General features: G+C 43.7%; 1 long non-coding RNA gene across 1 annotated transcript in view; it reads right to left on the bottom strand.

The window, feature by feature from the left end:
- Positions 1 to 3617: 3617 nt before the first annotated feature.
- Positions 3618 to 19438, bottom strand: part of LOC135973022 (uncharacterized) — a 59343-nt gene continuing 43522 nt past the window's right edge. Inside the window, exons 2-4 of the long non-coding RNA XR_010589706.1 lie at positions 14882 to 15855; positions 9329 to 9425; positions 3618 to 5461 (exon numbers count right to left, since the gene is read on the bottom strand). This is a non-coding gene — a long non-coding RNA (uncharacterized LOC135973022). The remainder of the gene's footprint in view (positions 5462 to 9328; positions 9426 to 14881; positions 15856 to 19438) is intronic.

Here is a 19438-nt window from a genome sequence, read left to right as displayed (position 1 = left end):
AGGGTACAGATGTGGGGGCCTGCATGAAAACTTCTAAGCTTGACTACCAGCTTAGATCTGGTCCGCTGGCACCACTCCCAATGTGCTAATTCCCTTCCCTGGGTAGCCTTGAGAGACTCTTCACCAATTCCCTGGTGAATACAGATCCAAACCCCCTTGGATCTTAAAACAAGGAGAAATTAACCTTCCCCCCTCCTCTCTCCCACCAACTCCTGGTGGATCAAGATCCAACCTCCTTGGATCTAAAAAAACAGGGAAAATCAATCAGGTTCTTAAAAAGAAGGCTTTTAATTAAAGAAAAAGGTAAAAATCATCTCTGTAAAATCAGGATGGAAAATAACTTTACAGGGTAATCAAACTTAAAGAACCCAGAGGACCCCCCTCTAGCCTTAGGTTCAAAGTTACAGCAAACAAAGGTAAACACCCTAGCAAAAGGTACATTTACAAGTTGAGAAAACAAAGATAAACCTAACACGCCTTGCCTGGCTGTTTACTTACAAGTTTGAAATATGAGAGACTTGTTCAGAAAGATTTGGAGAGCCTGGATTGATGTCTGGTCCCTCTCAGTCCCAAGAGCGAACTCCCTCCAAAACAAAGAGCACAAACAAAAACCTTCCCCCCCCCCCAAGATCTGAAAGTATCTTGTCCCCTTATTGGTCCTTTGGGTCAGGTGTCAGCCAGGTTACCTGAGCTTCTTAACCCTTTACAGGTAAAAGGATTTTGGAGTCTCTGGCCAGGAGGGATTTTATAGTATTGTACACAGGAGGGCTGTTACTCTTCCCTTTATAGTTACCTAATAATGATAGTTAACCACAGCCTTCTCACAGGGAAAATGCTGTTGAAAACCATGGTTGAGTAACACCATTCCAAATGCAGCTATTTAAAATACATGCATTACACACACAATTAGGTAGACAAAAGAGAGACAAATAGAAACTCAACCAATGCTCCCCCACACATGGGCCACTTTCAGCTTCTTTTGCTAACTATCTAAAGCTACAAATGAAGAGCATTAAAATGCTATTGCATAAACACAATGTCTGTGCCAAGTCTGGACACATTTATTTCCACTTGTTACTGATCACCTTTCATGTACATTTATGGTGCTACATAAATAACAGTAATAGTGACGCATGACTTTGCAACTCATGAGACATGGTATGTCACCAACAGAGCTATAATTAGACCGTTCTGTTTATAATCTAAAATGTTTCATGGGTACCAAAAAAAGGCAAGTTAGAAGGAAAGTTCATCCATAGAAAGATATGATATATAGAAAAATCATCCATTGTAGTTAAGGGTTAGATATTTAAATCCTGAATTTAAATTCTGAAGCAATTTGGACTAAACAGGCAACCTCCTAAAATTCAATAATCCACACATGGGCACTCTACACCTGTTGATGTGGGCAGGGCCGGCTCCAGGCACCAGTTTAACAAGCAGGTGCTTGGGGCGGCCAAGGGAGAGGGGCGGCACCTGTGGCAATTCGGGGGTGGCAGGTCCCTCACTCCCTCTAGGAGCGAAGGACCTGCCGCTGAACTGCCACCGCCGATCGTGGCTTTTTTTTTTCCCCAATTGCCTCCGCCAATCGCGATCGCGACTTTTTTTTTTTTTTGCTTGGGGCTGCAGAAATGCTGGAGCCGGCCCTGGTTGTGGGGAACAAAGGTACCTGTAGCTGCATTTCCTATGGGCAATAAATGCCATGGTTTACAGAAAAAAATCTAATACTGAACAAGACCACCAGTATGACTGTAATGCCACAAAAGGAGCACCCATTACTAGCATTAAGGTATGCTATGAGTAGTACTTTATGTTAGCAGTGATGCTAGAATCATTTTTCTTTAGAACTACTTACATAAAAACAATTTGTAATCAGAGGCCAAAGGGAAAAACTGAAACAGAAAAAGGCTTTTAACTTTTACCAGAGTCCTTCCTCCCAGTGCTGTTTGGCTATAAAGAGTCTCCACTGCACAGCTTTATAACCAGAGGGTTGCACACTTTGTTGCTTCTGTAGGCCAAGTTCATTGCACACACCAGGGTCTCCTTGTATTCCTTCTTCTCCCTTCCCCAACCCTTAAGCTACCCATGTGCCACTGTCCCATTCCCTTCTATTTCAGGGACCTCCTGCAACCCAAACCGCCGGGGCTCTGTCCCCCCCCCAATTCCTCCCCTTTGTCCCATGCCAGGGTCACTCATACCCCTTCTCCATGCCAAGGGTGTGTGTACATTCATTCCTCCCATGCCAGGGTCCCCATTCCCCCACATGCCAGGGGTTGTGTGTGCACTCATCCCCCACACTCTTCCTATTCTCCTTCTTTCCTTTCTCTTTCAGTGTGTCAACATTTTAAATTGTACTGGGGGGCAGAACTATAATGAAGGGCACTGTTATGTTGGAATGTGCTAATGGCTGCCATCACCCAACAATTACAGAGATGGTTGAAATTGGTATCTCTGCTAACCAGCTGCCAGGGGCTACAAGAGTCCTTCATTTCCTCCTTTTGGTTTTTCTGGTTTCCATCAACATCAATAGGGTTTTGCCCACTGATGCCTAAAACATTCCCTGAAATTCTGGAATTGATTAGATGCAGCATTTAAAAGTTATCATGTTACATCCCAATAGAGAAATGCCATCAAGTTGAGTGTCTCTCAAGTTTGGCTAGAAATATAGCTCCTTGTGGGTGCACATGTGGCAATTTCTTGCAATATCCTTGAAAAAAAATCTTACTGAATTAAGTTTAAGTAGGTTTTGAGTCCACTGTATTAAAAATGCAAAGTTTATGTATTATTGTGGGTTTGCATGTAACTTTTCTAGGGGACAGAGGTGACCACTGTAAACCCCAGAAAGTGTTATGAACTTCAAAGGACCAGACAAGAATGAACTTTTGGGACAAACAAAGTTAAGCGGTTTCCCAGGAAACACCTGGGGAGAAGTGAATGAAAAATTCCACTTCCAGTTCTACAAAAACCCAAATCTTTTGGAGCTATGCCCTGAGGACACAACCATTATCTGCTGATTACCTATTCCCAGATTCTGAAGCTTAGAGGTCCAAGCTGTATAAAGGAAAGAATGAGTTGTTATGGTTCTTGTTTTGAGCAAAGCGGTTATGAACTTGGGACCCCAGAAAGACCCCTGTGTGGGGTTTGAAGGACTGATCACCTACCAGAGCATTTGTTGGAGTTGAGGTGTGATCTTTGGTAAGCTTTTTTGTTGTTGTTATTAATATATTTTCCCTAATACTTCCACCTTAAGAATAAGTGTGCTTGATTAGAAAGGGCTGTGTGCATAGGTGCCGACTCCGTGGGTGTTCCGGGGCTGGAGCACCCACGGAAAAAAATTGATGGGTGTTCAGCACCCACCAGCAGCTCCCCACTCTGCCCTGCCTCCCCTGCTCCAGTTTACCTCTGCCTCCTCCGTGAGCGTGCTGCCACATCCTGCTTCTCCCCACTGCCTCCCAGCGCTTGCACCGTGAAACAGCTGATTCGCAGGGCAGGAAGGGAGGTGGGAGGAGGGAGAACGTGGCACGCTGGGGGAAGAGGCGGGGCTGGGATTTGGGGAAGGGGTCCAATAGGGGCAGGGAGGGGGCAGAGTTAGGGCGGGGACTTTGGGGATGTGTTGGAATAGGGGCGGGGCCAGGGGTGGGGAAAGGGGTGGAGGGGCGTGGGCACCCATCAGCACCGGAGAAAGTTGGCGCCTATGGCTGTGTGTAATTTATAACTGTGGTTAGTTACAACTGTTCATAGCCTCTATGGAGAAAACAAAACACAGACATAGGCCTGTTTAGGCAGTCTGGGAACTATGCAACCTGGAAAAACCCTGGTCAGGAGGGAGAAAGACATGGGTCTCCACCCAAGATATATGACCGCCGGGGAGCTGGAAGCCTAGGTGTAGGTGCCCTTGCTGGACCATGGAGGGGGAATACAGGTGCAGTTGCCCTGAACTATGACAAAGGATTATAAATATTTAGTGTTGAGTTGGTAGTTTGCTTCTTGCCCTTTGATAACTGGAAATCAAATTGCTTTTCTGTTGCATAAAATATCTTTCAAATTCAATTGCTTATCTCCTCATTCATTCAAGAAAGAGACCATAGATTTACAGGAACCAGAACCCATGATTCAAATATACTATATTAAATATACCACAGACAGCTGAAAAATAACCAAAACAGTCTTGATTTTAACCTTCTATATCAAGGTATTCTCCAGTGACCTCCACTGGATCCAGGCTATAAAGAAATTCCAATTATTTTGATTTCTATATATGGGATAAGCATTTAGTTATCAACATCCACCATAAAACACCTTTTTAGCTATTATTGAAGCACTATTACTATGTAGAATTCAATGTGTTTCTACTGTGAACTGCACTGTCATTGGAGCAATAGAGGCTGCTTTCTCCATAAGAAATTCGCTTTGCAGATTTGTATAGTGTGCATACTACGATAGTAGGCGTAGGTTTGTTAGAAAATGCAAAATGAACCACTGTAAAGAGGCTTTTGCTGAGCTCTGATGTCTGCTCACTTAAATAAGATACCATTTATGTATTCAGTTTCTACATTGTATAATGACCTACTATAATAATATTTACCATATTAATTAATTGCACTATAAGAAGCTATAGTAAATACCTAAGGAACATGATGTCCACACTGTGAAAGGTTTACTTTGAAGTGAATACCTGATATCAAAATAAGCTTGTTTGTTTTTCTAAAATACTGAACAATGAGGCCAAGAGAGCTTTGCCTTCTTATAATTCAAGTTCCAATTTCAATTTAAAACAATTCTTAGGGATGGAAATAGAATTGAGTATTATTCCCCAAGTGTCACAGATATTAGAAATATTAGTGATGCTATTTAGGATTTCCAATCCAAACATGAATAATAGTTAAGAGACTTTCAGAATCACAAAGCAAAGTTGAAGGGGGGAGCACTGGTCTTGCAAGTACACCCAGGAAGAGAGCTCTCGGCGGTCATTAGATGAGTCAGTCTCCCTCATGACATACGTGAGCCATTTGTTTTGCAGCTCATTTCTGAGATAGAAATAGATATATTTGTAGAGCTTGCTGTCTTTTTGTAGGGCTTAAAGTGGTCTCAAAAAAGCACCAGGTCTGTGATGGCTCTTCCATGGAATTTCATCACTTTGTGACAAAATGTCAGGGCTTAGGGCTTGTACAGCTTTTTCCAATACTGTACTTTTATACTACTTATTTACACTGTAAATTTGTATAACTCATCCCAGAAAGATTTTAGTGCTCTTTCCCCTCTATTTGTAACCCTGTGCCACTCAGCCTTGCCTTGGGGGAAGGGAGAGATGAGGGGGTCACAAATGAGTTTGGCAGTGTAACCTCATAGATAGAGTAGCAGTTGGACTCAGAAGATCTGGATTCTATTCCTGGTTCTGCTATTAGCCTTCTGGGTGTCCTTGGGCAAGTCACTTCATAACTCCGTGCCTCAGTTTCTCCATCTGTAAAATAGGGATAATAACTGGAGCTATGTGAATAACTGATTAGTTGGTTTGCTGACTGTTCCAAAACAATTTTTAAAACAATTCATTTTGGGTTGAATGAAATATTGTTTGACTCAAAACTATACATTTTGTTTTAATTTAGAGCATTTTGTTAACATTTATTTTTTTTTAATAAAATTGAAGGATAGTTTAAAACGAAGCATCATTTTTGAAAATGTCAAAATGAAAAGTTTGGTTTTTTGGAATTTTTTGTATTTAAATTAACAATTCTGTGAGACAGACACCAATTTATGAACCATTTGTGTCACCAAATTTTTTTTCTGAAAAATTTCACCCAGCTCTAATCATATTTACCTAATTTGTAAATTACCTTGAGGTCTATTGGTGAAAAACTTTGTATAGTAATAATACCCAGCTCTTATACAAATACTTGTGAAAGACAAGTGGAGAAAACAAATGAATACAGCAGAAGCAGCACAACACAGCCCTCAGTTTTGCTATTAGTTTGGCATTTTATCTCTAGTTTGTTAACCCGATATACAGCTTTCTGCTGAGAGAGGCTAAAGGAAAGGAAAAGTAAAAACCATAGCACATGGATTGTTGTGTTGTTCCTGGTGGACTGGAGCAACAACAACATTAGTGCTTTGCTGTTTTTCCTTAATTATTATAATATATTATTGTCTGCTATAGGGAGATCCTTTAAAAAAGGTGAGCTTTATAGTGCAGTCTAAATAATTCCAGCACATGCTAGATATGTCAGTCATTTGATCTTGTCCCTGCATCATGCCCACATTTTACTCATGGTTGCCATGGCTACTACCAAATATCAATGCTTGCCTGCTCTGTGCTGTCATAGCATAACTCAGTTGAAAACACAATAAGGCCTTCACTCACAAGAGGTTGGGTTGCACATCCACAATATTAAAACGAGGCAAGAAATAAAACAAAAATCATTCTTCTTTTCTGAGCTGTTGTGTGAGAATAGTGGGCCAGGCACTGTACATCTGACTTCAACATTCTTGGTAATAGTGACTGTTAGTGGGATCTAGCCCCATTGAACTAGTCAGTTAACTGAGATTCCACTATACCTAAAAATGGAACTTAGTATTAACACCATTATCACACCCCTTAACATCTGCTCATGTGCTGCACCCCGACAGAATCTTGTTTCAATGTATGTGACTGTGGGTGCACTTGATGGAAACTAGATTTGTATCTTAATCCTTCCCATTTCCCCAACACACACTGTGTTACACAAAAGTGTTAAGAAAGAATTCATAAGCCTAGGTCTGCCCAGGTGGCATTTATTGTGTAACAGCAGTGTAACCAGTCACGGTTTCAAATTAGATAACTCTTGGGTATTGTTCCAAATGAAAGTGTAGTGGTCAAAATCAAAAGACAAGATAGAAAACTTTTGCAAATCCACTTACTAACAGACAGCATTTTAAAAAGCAACATGCCATGCCTCAAAGGAGGCATCCAAATGTTCTGTGACATCATTTGAACTTTCCCCAACTTCTTCAGTAATTATTGATATGTTTACATTCATCAGCCATTGTGGTAAACACTGGGATCCTGTTGGGTTTCAGGGGGAAGAGGGAGGTGCCTTGGGTTTTTGTTTGTTTGTTTGTTTGTTTGTTTTAACATTTGGTCTTCTATTCTGCATGAACTACAAATGTCTTTAACCCACCAACTATGACACTGGTAAGATTGGGACAAGAGAAATAACATGAAGAATGATTTAATAATACTGTATTTATCTGTTTTATAAGTACTACAGGCAAAGTTCCACATTAATAAAATACATATTTTAAATGAAAAAAGAAAATCTCCCACTCACTTGCTTCTAACAGTTGAAATGGGTAGCTTTTGATTTGAAGAAGCTATATTTTCTTAAAATAGGTTTGTTTTCCAGTATTGTGTCTGTAGGTCTTCAATTCAATGCATACTGGGTAGGTGGGAGTAATGTGTTTAAAAGCTATCATACTACATTACACAAAGATTACATAAAAGAAGGCCATAGAGCTTGGTCAAAGTACATGTGAGGCGTGTCTCACTATGTGAACCAGCCTTCCCAAATTCAAGAGTTAAGGATGAAACTGCCATTAATCCATCTCATATTGCCAAAATATAGCAGCATATTTGGGACAACAAACAATATTGTTCCCTCATATTTAAAAGGATTACTTTACTTTGCTCGAGGTAAAGTAATTTAGGCAGATAACTCCCATTAGCTTTGATAGGTGTTCTGCAGCTACTTTTTGACAATCAAGATAAAACTATAGACCCTCCTGAGTGTACTAGTGATCCTAATTTTGGTTATTTTTAATTTTCTTTCAAAAATCAAATAATTAAGACTCACAGAGTAATGAAACCCAAAACATTAGGGTTTGACAGAGGACCAGAAAGTATGTGAACTTGCCAACGTTTCCTCTTTCAGTTTCAGGCCTAACCCTAAAAATAAGGATTTTTTTTTTAATATGTTCCTGAGCTAGTTACTGTGTGTGCCAACTTTCACCTCAAAGAGAGTTTAGAAACAGTCACCTTAAAATACTGGTAAATACAGCAGTACAAAAAAAATCCATATATTAGTAGAAAGAATTATGTTTTGCCGGATTCCCATAACACTTCCAAAAAATGAGGGCAATAGTCTTTCATCACATTGTATAATGAAAAAAACATTACAACTTGAAGAAAAATAATGACAAGTTTCCTGTATTTTTCCTTTAGAGTGCCATAAACTGTGACTGTTCATATGACGGGGGGGGTGGAGGGGTGAGAGGTATATCTTAATAAAGCTGTATTGTCCTTCAGAACAGCATATACCACGAAAACAGAAGTTGCCATAGAAAGAATGCTTTTTAGTGATTAGCTAAAGAAATAAGGGCTTGATTCTCGTCTCATATACTCGGTTTTTTATACCAGTGGAGTTACTTCTGATTTACATCAGTGTAAATGGGCAGACAATCAGACCATATGTATGTAAGAAGAACAAGGAATATTTGCTTTCAGGACTGTCGTAATGTATACATCCTTTTTAAAAATGCAGCTAGGCAAGCACTAGCGACATGCTGTTCTACAGTTACACTCCCCCCAGGTGTGTTTGTGACAGATGTCCATTGAAACCATGCAGAATGGGGAATTATAACAAACAGCAAAACCATGTAATCAGACAAAGTGATTGTTCAGCGTCCTTGTTTAATGATTGTCCAGAAAATGCCAGAATCGTTTACCTCCCAGGGCCTCTCTTTACTTAAGTATGAAATATTTTCTGTTAAAATGCACATAGTATTACAAATGAACAGAAAGCATGAACAAAATTGACTTAAGCATATTGGTTTCTAGACTTGTTGAAATCAAGTCTGAATTGATGTGTTTCATCTAACTTATCAGTTAAAAGGCATTCTTGATGCCCTCATGTTATCATAATCTCCAAAGCACTGGACAAACAAAGTACATTTGTTTATCATTCTTTCCTGACTAAAGAACTGTGTTTTATTAAAGAGATCAATCACCTGCATACAGTTTAATAGCCTGAGCTGTGCACATAAGGTTAAAAAAAGAGAGAGAAAGAGAGAAACCTGTTTCAATAGCCTACAACTCCCAAAGCATTAAGGAAGCTGTTAAAAAAAGTCAGCTGTTTCTTTAAAAAAATAAAATTATTCTCAGAGCTAGCAAACCCATTAAAATTAGTAATCTAAGACATCTCTAAACAGAAAAGGGGCTCCAAAGAAACCAATTCTTATAAACCAACTAGAAACAATTCTATTTGATTACCTCAAAATGAGCCCTATGATTCTAACTGAAGACACAAATACTTTACATCTTTAATACACTGCTTCTCCATTATTGAATTGTACTTACTGTGGAGACAGTCATTTGAGGCTTCCAGCACAGTGATGTAGTAAGAGAATTGCTGCTCTTAATGAAGGGTTCAGAGACTGGGGCCCAGAGTTTTGAACTTAATGTCAGAAGCAAAACATATAAAGGAAAAAAAATTGGTGCATAGTATCATATACACAAACATTTATTATTTCTTATCCCACTGTTGGTATAGTATCAAGTATTCTTCTGCCAAGCATATGCTTATACTGACAGATGGCCTTAAGGGACCGATTCTACACTAGTGAACAAGAACTGCATAGCATCCGGGAGCACAAGGATTTCATTGACAGGATGCACATGGAAAGATCTGGGGCAGAGGATACTGACTGACAACAAAATGACAATAGTGGCAGCAGAGAAGGAAGGAGAACTGGCTGCTGTATGGGAGGAGACTGGCTGCTGGCTACCTTGCACAGTAGACAGTGCTCCAACCCCCATCCAGGTCCCCGTCCTTCGTGGTCAAGAACAAATGTAGTGTACTGGCAATAGGTGGTGAGGAGCACATCCCAATAGCTGAGGTGGAGGAGTCACCTGCCCCAAGGCTGGGAGGTTCACAGACACTGCACCTAAGAGGAGGAGATGTAGAGTGATGGTGGTCAGGAACTCCCTTCTGAGGGGGATGAAAGCATACACTTGCTGACCTGACATAGTCCATGATGCCTGCAGCCCGCATCCAAGACATTACAGAAAAGTTGCTCAGGCTCGTCCATCCCCGACCACTACCCCATGTAACTTGTCTATATAAGTGGTTCTCAATCAGTGGTACAGGGTACACAGAGGTCTTCCAGGGGGTACATCAACTCATGTAGCTACGTGCCTAGTTTTACAACAGACTACATAAAAAACACTAGCAAAGTCAGTACAAACTATAATTTCATACAAACAGTGGCTTGTTTATTCTGCTCTATATACTATACACTAAAATGTAAGTACAATATTTATATTCCAGTCGATTTATTTTATAATTATATGGTAAAAATGAGAAAGTAAGCAATTTTTCAGTAATAGTGTGCTGTGACACTTTTGTATTTTTATGTCTGATTTTGTAAGCAAGTAGTTTAAGTGAGGTGTAACTTGGGGGTATGCAAGACAAATCAGACTCCTGAAAGGGGTAATCTGGAAAGGTTGAGAGCCGCTGGTCTATGTTGGCATTAATGCCAGGTATGACCCTGAGCAGATCAGAAATGACTACAGAGCGCTGGGAGCAAAAAGAAGAGCATCTTCATACACCAACTCACCTGCCTAATGAGAGCGCTTTAAATTAGGTTCAAAGGGGGGAGGTGACAAAAGCCCAAAGGTAAGCATAAAAATGCTATATGTTGTGAGGGGAATGGAAAATTACAATAGGAAGATAGGAGCAACAAGAGGGAAATCAAGGTGGAGCATCATCAACATCTTAGGGCTGGTCCACACTGGGGCGGGGGATCGATCTAGGAAACGCAACTTCAGCTATGAGAATAGCGTAGCTGAAGTTGACGTTTCCTAGATCGAACTAAGTTTACTTACTGCGGGTCCAAGCGGCGCAGGCAAGCTCCCCCGTCAACAGCGCTTCCTCCTCTCGGTGAGCAGGAGTTCCGCAGTTGATGGGGGAGCGCTTCTGGGATTGATTTATCGCATCCAGATGAGACGCGATAAATCGATCCCAGAAGATCGATCTCTACCCGCCGAATCGGGCAGGTAGTGTGGACCTAGCCTCAGATGCAAGGAGTATGGGGAATAAACAGGAAGAACTGAAAGTATTAGTACATGAGCTAAATTATGACTTAATTGGCAATACAAAGACTTAGTGAAATAGGTCTCAAGACCAGAATATTGATATAAAGGAGCTCAGCTTGTTTCAGGAAGGACAGGCGGGAAAAAGGGGGATGAGGTGTTGCAGGAATAAATACACTTGTTCTGAGGTACAGGAGGTGAGAGGCAGAGCAGTTGAAAGTATCTGGGTAAGATAAAAGGGGGAGGGGGAAATGGGGGTGATATTGTCACACTGTCTGGAGAGACTCACGACCATGAGTGCCAACCTCAGGGCAGACTGTCAAGAAACACGGCTGACACCCCAACCTGGTTGTGTCCTCTATAATTAGATTTCATCAACCCAGAAACAAATGTGAACTCCTAAAGCACTAACAGTCCTCTTCGGCATTCCAGACTATCTTGCCAGCCAGGCAAGCTGGACTTAATGACTTTAACAAACTCAGAAAACTGTTGATTGTTAGGTGGGGCCCCATGCAAAGAAAAACTGAAGGGATAAAAGAGTTCAGAAAAGCTGGCAGTTTCTCAAGGAGACAATATTAAAGGCAGAGCTGCAGACTTATCTTTCCTTTGAATCGAGATAGAATAGTGAGAGACCAATATGGCTCCATCGGAAGCTCTTTAATGACAAAAGAATAGCACAAGCATGTCAGCACAAAATCAGAAAGGCTAAAGCACAAAATGTAAGAGACATGAAAGGCAATAAAAGTTTCTTGAACTACATTAGGAACTAAAGAAAGATGAAAGAATAAGTAGATCCCTCTACTTGGTGGGGAAGGAGAGCTACTAACTGATGGCATCAAGAGGACAGAGGTGTTCAATACCTTCACTAAAAATCATAGAATCATAGAATATCAGGGCTGGAAGGGACCTCAAGAGGTCATCTAGTCCAACCCCCTGCTCAAAGCAGGACCAATTCCCAACTAAATCATCCCAGCCACGGCTTTGTCAAGCCGGGCCTTAAAAACCTCCAAGGAAGGAGACTCCACCACCTCCCTAGGTAACGCATTCCAGTGCTTCACCACCCTCCTAGTGAAATAGTGTTTCCTAATATCCAACTTGGACCTCCCCCACTGCAACTTGAGACCATTGCTCCTTGTTCTGTCACCTGCCACCACTGAGAACAGCCGAGCTCCATCCTCTTTGGAACCGCCCTTCAGGTAGTTGAAGGCTACTATCAAATCCCCCCTCATTCTTCTCTTCTGGAGACTAAACAATCCCAGTTCCCTCAGCCTCTCCTCATAAGTCATGTGCTCCAGACCCCTAATCATTTTTGTTGCCCTCTGCTGGACTCTTTCCAATTTTTCCACAACCTTCTTGTAGTGTGGGGCCCAAAACTGGACACAGTATTCCAGATGAGGCCTCACCAATGGCGAATAAAGGGGAACGATCACGTTCCTCGATCTGCTGGCAATGCCCCTACTTATACAGCCCAAAATGCCGTTAGCCTTCTTGGCAACAAGAGCACACTGTTGACTCATATCCAGCTTCTCGTCCACTGTGACCCCTAGGTCCTTTTCTGCAGAACTGCTACCTAGCCATTCGGTCCCTAGTCTGTAGCAGTGCATGGGATTCTTCCGTCCTAAGTGCAGGACTCTGCACTTGTCCTTGTTGAACCTCATCAGGTTTTTTTGGCCCAATCCTCTAATTTGTCTAGGTCCCTCTGTATCCAATCCCTACCCTCTAGTGTATCTACCACACCTCCTAGTTTAGTGTCATCTGCAAACTTACTGAGAGTGCAGTCCACACCATCCTCCAGATCATTAATAAAGATATTAAACAAAACCGGCCCCAGGACTGACCCTTGGGGCACTCCGCTTGAAACCGGCTGTCAACTAGACATGAAGCCATTGATCACTACCCGTTGAGCCCGACGATCTAGCCAGCTTTCTATCCACCTTACAGTCCATTCATCCAGTCCATACTTCTTTAACTTGGCGATAAGAATACTATGGAGACAGTATCAAAAGCTTTGCTAAAGTCAAGGAATAACACATCCACTGCTTTCCCCTCATCCACAGAGCCAGTTATCTCATCATAGAAGGCAATTAGGTTAGTCAGGCACGACTTCCCCTTGGTGAATCCATGCTGACTGTTCCTGATCACTTTCCTCTCCTCTAAGTGCTTCATAATTGATTCCTTGAGGACCTGCTCCATGATTTTTCCAGGGACTGAGGTGAGGCTGACTGGCCTGTAGTTCCCCGGATCCTCCTTCTTCCCTTTTTTAAAGATGGGCACTACATTAGCCTTTTTCCAGTCATCTGGGACCTCCCCCGATCGCCATGAGTTTTCAAAAATAATGGCTAATGGCTCTGCAATCTCATCCGCCAACTCCTTTAGCACCCTCGGATGCAGCGCATCCGGCCCCATGGACTTGTGCACGTCCAGTTTTTCTAAATAGTCCCGAACCACTTCTTTCTCCACAGAGGGCTGGTCACCTTCTCCCCATATTGTGCTGCCCAGTGCAGCAGTCTGGGAGCTGACCTTGTTCGTGAAGACAGAGGCAAAAAAAGCATTGAGTACATTAGCTTTTTCCACATCCTCGGTCACTAGGGTGCCTCCCTCATTCAGTAAGGGGCCCACACTTTCCTTGACTTTCTTCTTGTTGCTAACATACCTGAAGAAACCCTTCTTGTTACTCTTAACATCTCTTGCTAACTGCAACTCCAAGTGTGATTTGGCCTTCCTGATTTCACTCCTGCATGCCTGAGCAATATTTTTATACTCTTCCCTGGCCATTTGTCCAATCTTCCACGTCTTGTAAGCTTCTTTTTTGTGTTTAAGATCAGCAAGGATTTCACTGTTTAGCCAAGCTGGTTGCCTGCCATATTTACTATTCTTGCTACACATCGGGATGGTTTGTTCCTGCAACCGCAATAAAGATTCTTTAAAATACAGCCAGCTCTCCTGGACCCCTTTGCCCTTCATGTTATTCTCCCAGGGGATCCTGCCCATCTGTTCCCTGAGGGAGTCAAAGTCTGCTTTTCTGAAGTCCAGGGTCCGTATTCTGCTGCTCTCCTTTCTTCCTTGTGTCAGGATCCTGAACTCGACCATCTCATGGTCACTGCCTCCCAGGTTCCCATCCACTTTTGCTTCCCCTACTAATTCTTCCCTGTTTGTAAGCAGCAGGTCAAGAAAAGCTCTGCCCCTAGTTGGTTCCTCCAGCACTTGCACCAGGAAATTGTCCCCTACACTTTCCAAAAACTTCCTGGATTGTCTGTGCACCACTGTATTGCTCTCCCAGCAGATATCAGGGTGATTAAAATCTCCCATGAGAACCAGGGCCTGCGATCTAGCAACTTCTGCTAGTTGCCAGAACAAAGCCTCGTCCACCTCATCCCCCTGGTCTGGTGGTCTATAGCAGACTCCAATCACGACATCACCCTTGTTGCTCACACTTCTCAACTTTATCCAGAGACTCTCAGGTTTTTCTGCAGTTTCATACCAGAGCTCTGAGCAGTCATACTCCTCTCTTACATACAACGCAACTCCCCCACCTTTTCTGCCCTGCCTGTCCTTCCTGAACAGTTTATATCCATCCATGACAGTACTCCAGTCATGTGAGTTATCCCACCAAGTTTCTGTTATCCCAATCGCATCATAGTTCCCTGACTGTGCCAGGACTTCCAGTTCTCCCTGCTTGTTTCCCAGGCTTCTTGCATTTGTGTATAGGCACTTAAGATAACTCATCGATCGTCCCTCTTTCTCAGCATGAGACAGGAGTCCTCCCCTCTTGCACTCTCCTGCTTGTGCTTCCTCCCAGGATCCCATTTCCCCACTTACCTCAGGGCTTTGGTCTTCTTCCCCCGGTGAACCTAGTTTAAAGCCTTCCTCACTAGGTTAGCCAGCCTGCTGGCGAAGATGCTCTTCCCTCTCTTCGTTAGGTGGAGCCCGTCTCTGCCTAGCAGTCCTCCTTCTTGGAACACCATCCCATGGTCGAAGAATCCAAAGCCTTCTCTCTGACACCACCTGCGTAGCCATTCGTTGACTTCCACGATTCGACGGTCTCTACCCAGGCCTTTTCCTTGCACAGGGAGGATGGACGAGAACACCACATGCGCCTCAAACTCCTTTATCCTTCTTCCCAGAGCCACATAGTCTGCAGTGATTCGCTCAAGATAATTCTTGGGAGTATCATTGGTGCCCACGTGAAGAAGCAGGAAGGGGTAGCGATCCGAGGGCTTGATGAGTCTCGGCAGTCTCTCCGTCACATCGTGTATTCTAGCTCCTATCAAGTAGCAGACCTCTCGGTTTTCCCGGTCAGGGCGGCAGATAGATGACTCAGTCCCCCTGAGGAGGGAGTCCCTGACCACCACCACCCTCCTCCTCCTCTTGGGAGTGGTGGTCGTGGAACCCCCATCCCTAGGACAGTGCTTTTTTTGCCTTCCAATCGGTGGAGTCTCCTTCTGCTCCCTTCCCTCAGATGGGTCATCTAGTCCACTCTCCACATTAGTACTTGTAGAGAGAACATGGAAACGATTGCCCACCTGTATCTCCATTGCTGGTGCATGGACGCTCCTCTTTCTCCTTCTGGAGGTCACATCCTGCCAAACCTCTTCACAATCCTTCTGTCCCTGCTGCGCCTGCTCTGAATCTTCAGAACATTGTGGCCGTAGAACCATCTCCTGACGTCTGTCCAGGAAATCTTCATTTTCCCTTATGCAACACAGAGTCGATACTCATTTCTCCAGCCCTTGAACCTTCTCTTCCAATATGGAGACCAGCTTGCACTTTGTACAGACAAAGTTGCTTCTGTCCTGTGGAAGAAAGACAAACATGGCACAACCTGTGCAGGTTACAACAGCTGATCGCTCACCTTCCATATCACCGTCCTCTTAAGAGCTTCCTCAACTGTTGCAGGAACTACTCAGAGGAACCTGCAGATGAAAGCCTCAGTGAGCTCTCCCCAGGCGAGCTCCCAGGCAAACTCCCTCTGTTAGCCTCTGCTGTTCGCCGCTCAGCTGGTTCGCTGCTGACTGCCCTTATATACCAGTCAGGCCCACTCAAGGCCCACCTGGAACAAAGCACTCCCAATTCACACTTTTCAAACAAACAAGCAAGCAAAATTAATGGTGACTAGATACTCAACACAGTTATATCAATAAGGGGAAAGGAATGCAAGCCAAAATAGGGAAAGAACAGGTTAAAGAATAATATTTATGTAAGTTAGGTATATTCAAGTCAGCAGGGGCTGATATCATTCAGTTTATGGTACTTAAACAACTAGCTGTACCAATCTCAGAACCATTGCCAATTATCGTCAAGAACTCATGGAGGACGGGTGAGATCCCAGAGGACTCGAGAAGGGCAAATATAGTACCTATCTTTAAAAAGGGGAACAAAGAGGACTTGGGGAATTATAGACTAATTGAAGTTAGGCTGACACCTGGAAAGATATTGGAACAAACTATTAAATAATCCATTTGTAAGCATCTAGAGTATAATTGGGTTTATAAGGAATAGCCAGCATGGAATTGTCAAGAACAAATCACACCAAACCAACCTTATTTCATTCTTTTACAGGTTCACTGGCCTCGTGGATGGGGGGAAAGCAATAGATATTGATACATTCTGATTTTAGTAAAGCTTTTGACACAGTCCCATATGACATTCTCATAAGCAAACTAGAGAAATGTGGTGCAGATGAAATTACTATAAGGTGTGTGCACAACTGGTTGAAAGACTGTACTCAAAGCACAGTTTGAGACATTACAGGATTACATGAGCTGTCCAGGCTGACTCACTGCCACCTGCTTTCACTGTGAGGGAGCCCTGTCTGTGGCCAGCATGGGGAACCCACTCCAACCACTGACAACACAGGAGCCCCGCCCTTTCCAAATGCAAGTGCACAGATTTAATATACCTGCCAGAGCACGCCTGGGCATGTCTATGTCAGATAGTTATCAATGGTTCTCTGTCAAACTGGGAGGACATATCTAAGGGAGTCCCACAGGGGTCAGTCCAGGGTCCTGTGCTAGTCAATATTTTCGTTAATCACTTGGATAATGCAGTGGAGAGTATGTTTATAAAATTTGCAGATGACACAAAAGTGGGAGGTGTTGCAAGCACTTTCGAGAACAGGATTAGCATTCAAAATGACCGTCACAAATCAGAGAATTTGTCTGACATCAACAAGATTAAATTCAATACAGACATGTGCAAAGTACTACACTTGGAAGTGGGGGAATCAAATGCACAACTAAAAAATGGAGACTAACTAGCAAGGTGGTAGTACTGCTGAATAGGATCTTGGGGTTAGTGATGGCATATTGAATATGAGTCAACAATGTGATCAGTGGTGAAGAGGGCTAATATTCTGGGCTGTATTAACAGAAGTATTGTTTGTAAGACCCAGGAGGCAATTGTCCCACTCTACTCTGCACTGTTGAGGCCTCATCTGGAGAAGCATGTCCAATTCTGAATACCCCACTTTAGGAAAGGTGTGACTAAATTGGAGGGAGTGCAAAGGAGAACCATAGGCACTGACTCCGTGGGCTGGAGCATCCACGGGAAAAAAATAGTGAGTGCTGAGCACCCACTGGCAGGCCCCTCCCCCCCCCCAGCACCGGGCCCCGCTGATCAGCTAGTACCCATCCCCCACAGTGTCTCCCACCGGCCGCCATCAGCTGTTTGGCAGCATGCTGGGGGAGGAACGGGGGGCAGGCTGGGCAATGCATGGCCCAGATGTGGGGAGTGGAAGGGGAGGGACCAGCCCTTGGGGGGAGGGATAGCTCAGTGGTTTGAGCATTGGCCTACTAAACCCAGGGTTGAGAGTTCAATCCTTGAGGAGGCCACTTAGGGATCTGGGGCAAAATCAGTACTTAGTCCTGCTAATGAAGGCAGGGGGCTGGACTCAATGACCTTTCAGGGTCCCTTCCAGTTCTAGGAGATGGGATATCTCCATTAATTTATTTTATTTATAGCCCCTTCCAGCCACTGAGATGCTGCTCTGCAGCCTGTGTGGCAGTTGCCTGACAGAGCATGGCTGGGGAGGTGACTCCCGCTCCCTGCCCGGGTTTGGGTGCTGGGGTCCCCGGCAGCCGAGCCAGGCGGGGAGCAGAAGCCATCTCCTCCCCAGCCAGGCTCTCTCAGGCAGCTGCTGGGCAGGCCTGCAGATCAGCGACTGGGAGGGGCCGGCGTTAAAAGTGGCTCCCTCCTGCTCCCCGCCTGGGCTCCTGGGGAGAATGGAGAGCAGGAGAACAAGCTGGGAGGGCAGGCGCAGTGGGAGGACAAAGCACCCCCTCCTGCAGGTAACATGGGGTGGGAAGAGTGTGGTGGACCCAGGGCTGAGTGCGGGGGACACACATGTGACCTGCCCTTTTGTTCGTGCCCCGCACCCACTTTGGGGAGGCACCATTTGAATATGGGGCACCCTCGAGGGAGGGGGTGGAGCAGGGGCGGGAAGAGGTGGGGCAGGGGTGGGGCACTGGGGGAAGGGATGGAGTGGGAGCAGGGCCTAGGACAGAGCAGGGGGTTGAGCACCCCCCAGGAAATCTGGAAGTTGGCGCCTATGAGGAGAACAGCAAAAATGATACAAGATTTAGAAAGCCTTATCTAGGAGTCCAGGTTAAAAAAAAATTGGGTAGGTTTAGTCTTGAGAAAAGACAACTGAAGATGGACCTGATAGTCTTCAAACATGTTAAGGGCTGCTATACAGAGAATGGTGATCAATTGTTCTTCATGTTCACTGAAGGTAGGACAAGAAGTAATGGGTTTAATCTATAGCAAAGGACATTTAAGTTAAGAAAAACTTTCTAACTATGAAGGGTAGCTAAATTCTGAAATAGGCTTCCAAGGGAGGTAGTGAAATCCCCATTACTGGAGGCCTTTAAGAAAAAGTTGGACCAATACCTGCCAGGGATGGTTTAGGTTTACTTGGTCCTGCCTCAGCACATGGGGCTGGACTTGATGACCTCCTGAGTCCCTTCCAGCCCTACATTTGTATGATTCTATGAACTTTTACCTTTACTTCAATGGATGATCAAGGATCAGACCTAAAAATATTGATTAAAGTCTTGTCTTTTGAGATTTCTCTCTCCCCACCCTCCATACAAGTTTATACTGTTTCCCAAGCCAAAAAAGCAGGCAAGCAATTAAACTAAGAAGCTGTCCAGCCACCTCCATTTTCATGGGAGGACTTGAACGTTGCTAGCTAAGTGAAAAATTCCTCTTCATTCGTTTTTAAGTTTCTTTCTCATTTTCCAGCAACCTGGCTTTAGCAATCACATTATCTGTCTATTTCAGGGTAAAAGTTTCCTTTTAAACTAAGGACATAGCCTCATTAAAGTGTAGTATTAGCAAAGTGACAAGATATACAAACCAATCCATTGGCAGCTATAA

This window comes from Chrysemys picta, chromosome 8 (genome assembly GCF_011386835.1).
Source record: "Chrysemys picta bellii isolate R12L10 chromosome 8, ASM1138683v2, whole genome shotgun sequence".
Classification (NCBI taxonomy): domain Eukaryota; kingdom Metazoa; phylum Chordata; order Testudines; family Emydidae; genus Chrysemys; species Chrysemys picta.
The sequence above is the reverse complement of the archived record's forward strand: the minus strand, read 5'-3'. Positions and strand labels throughout refer to the sequence as shown.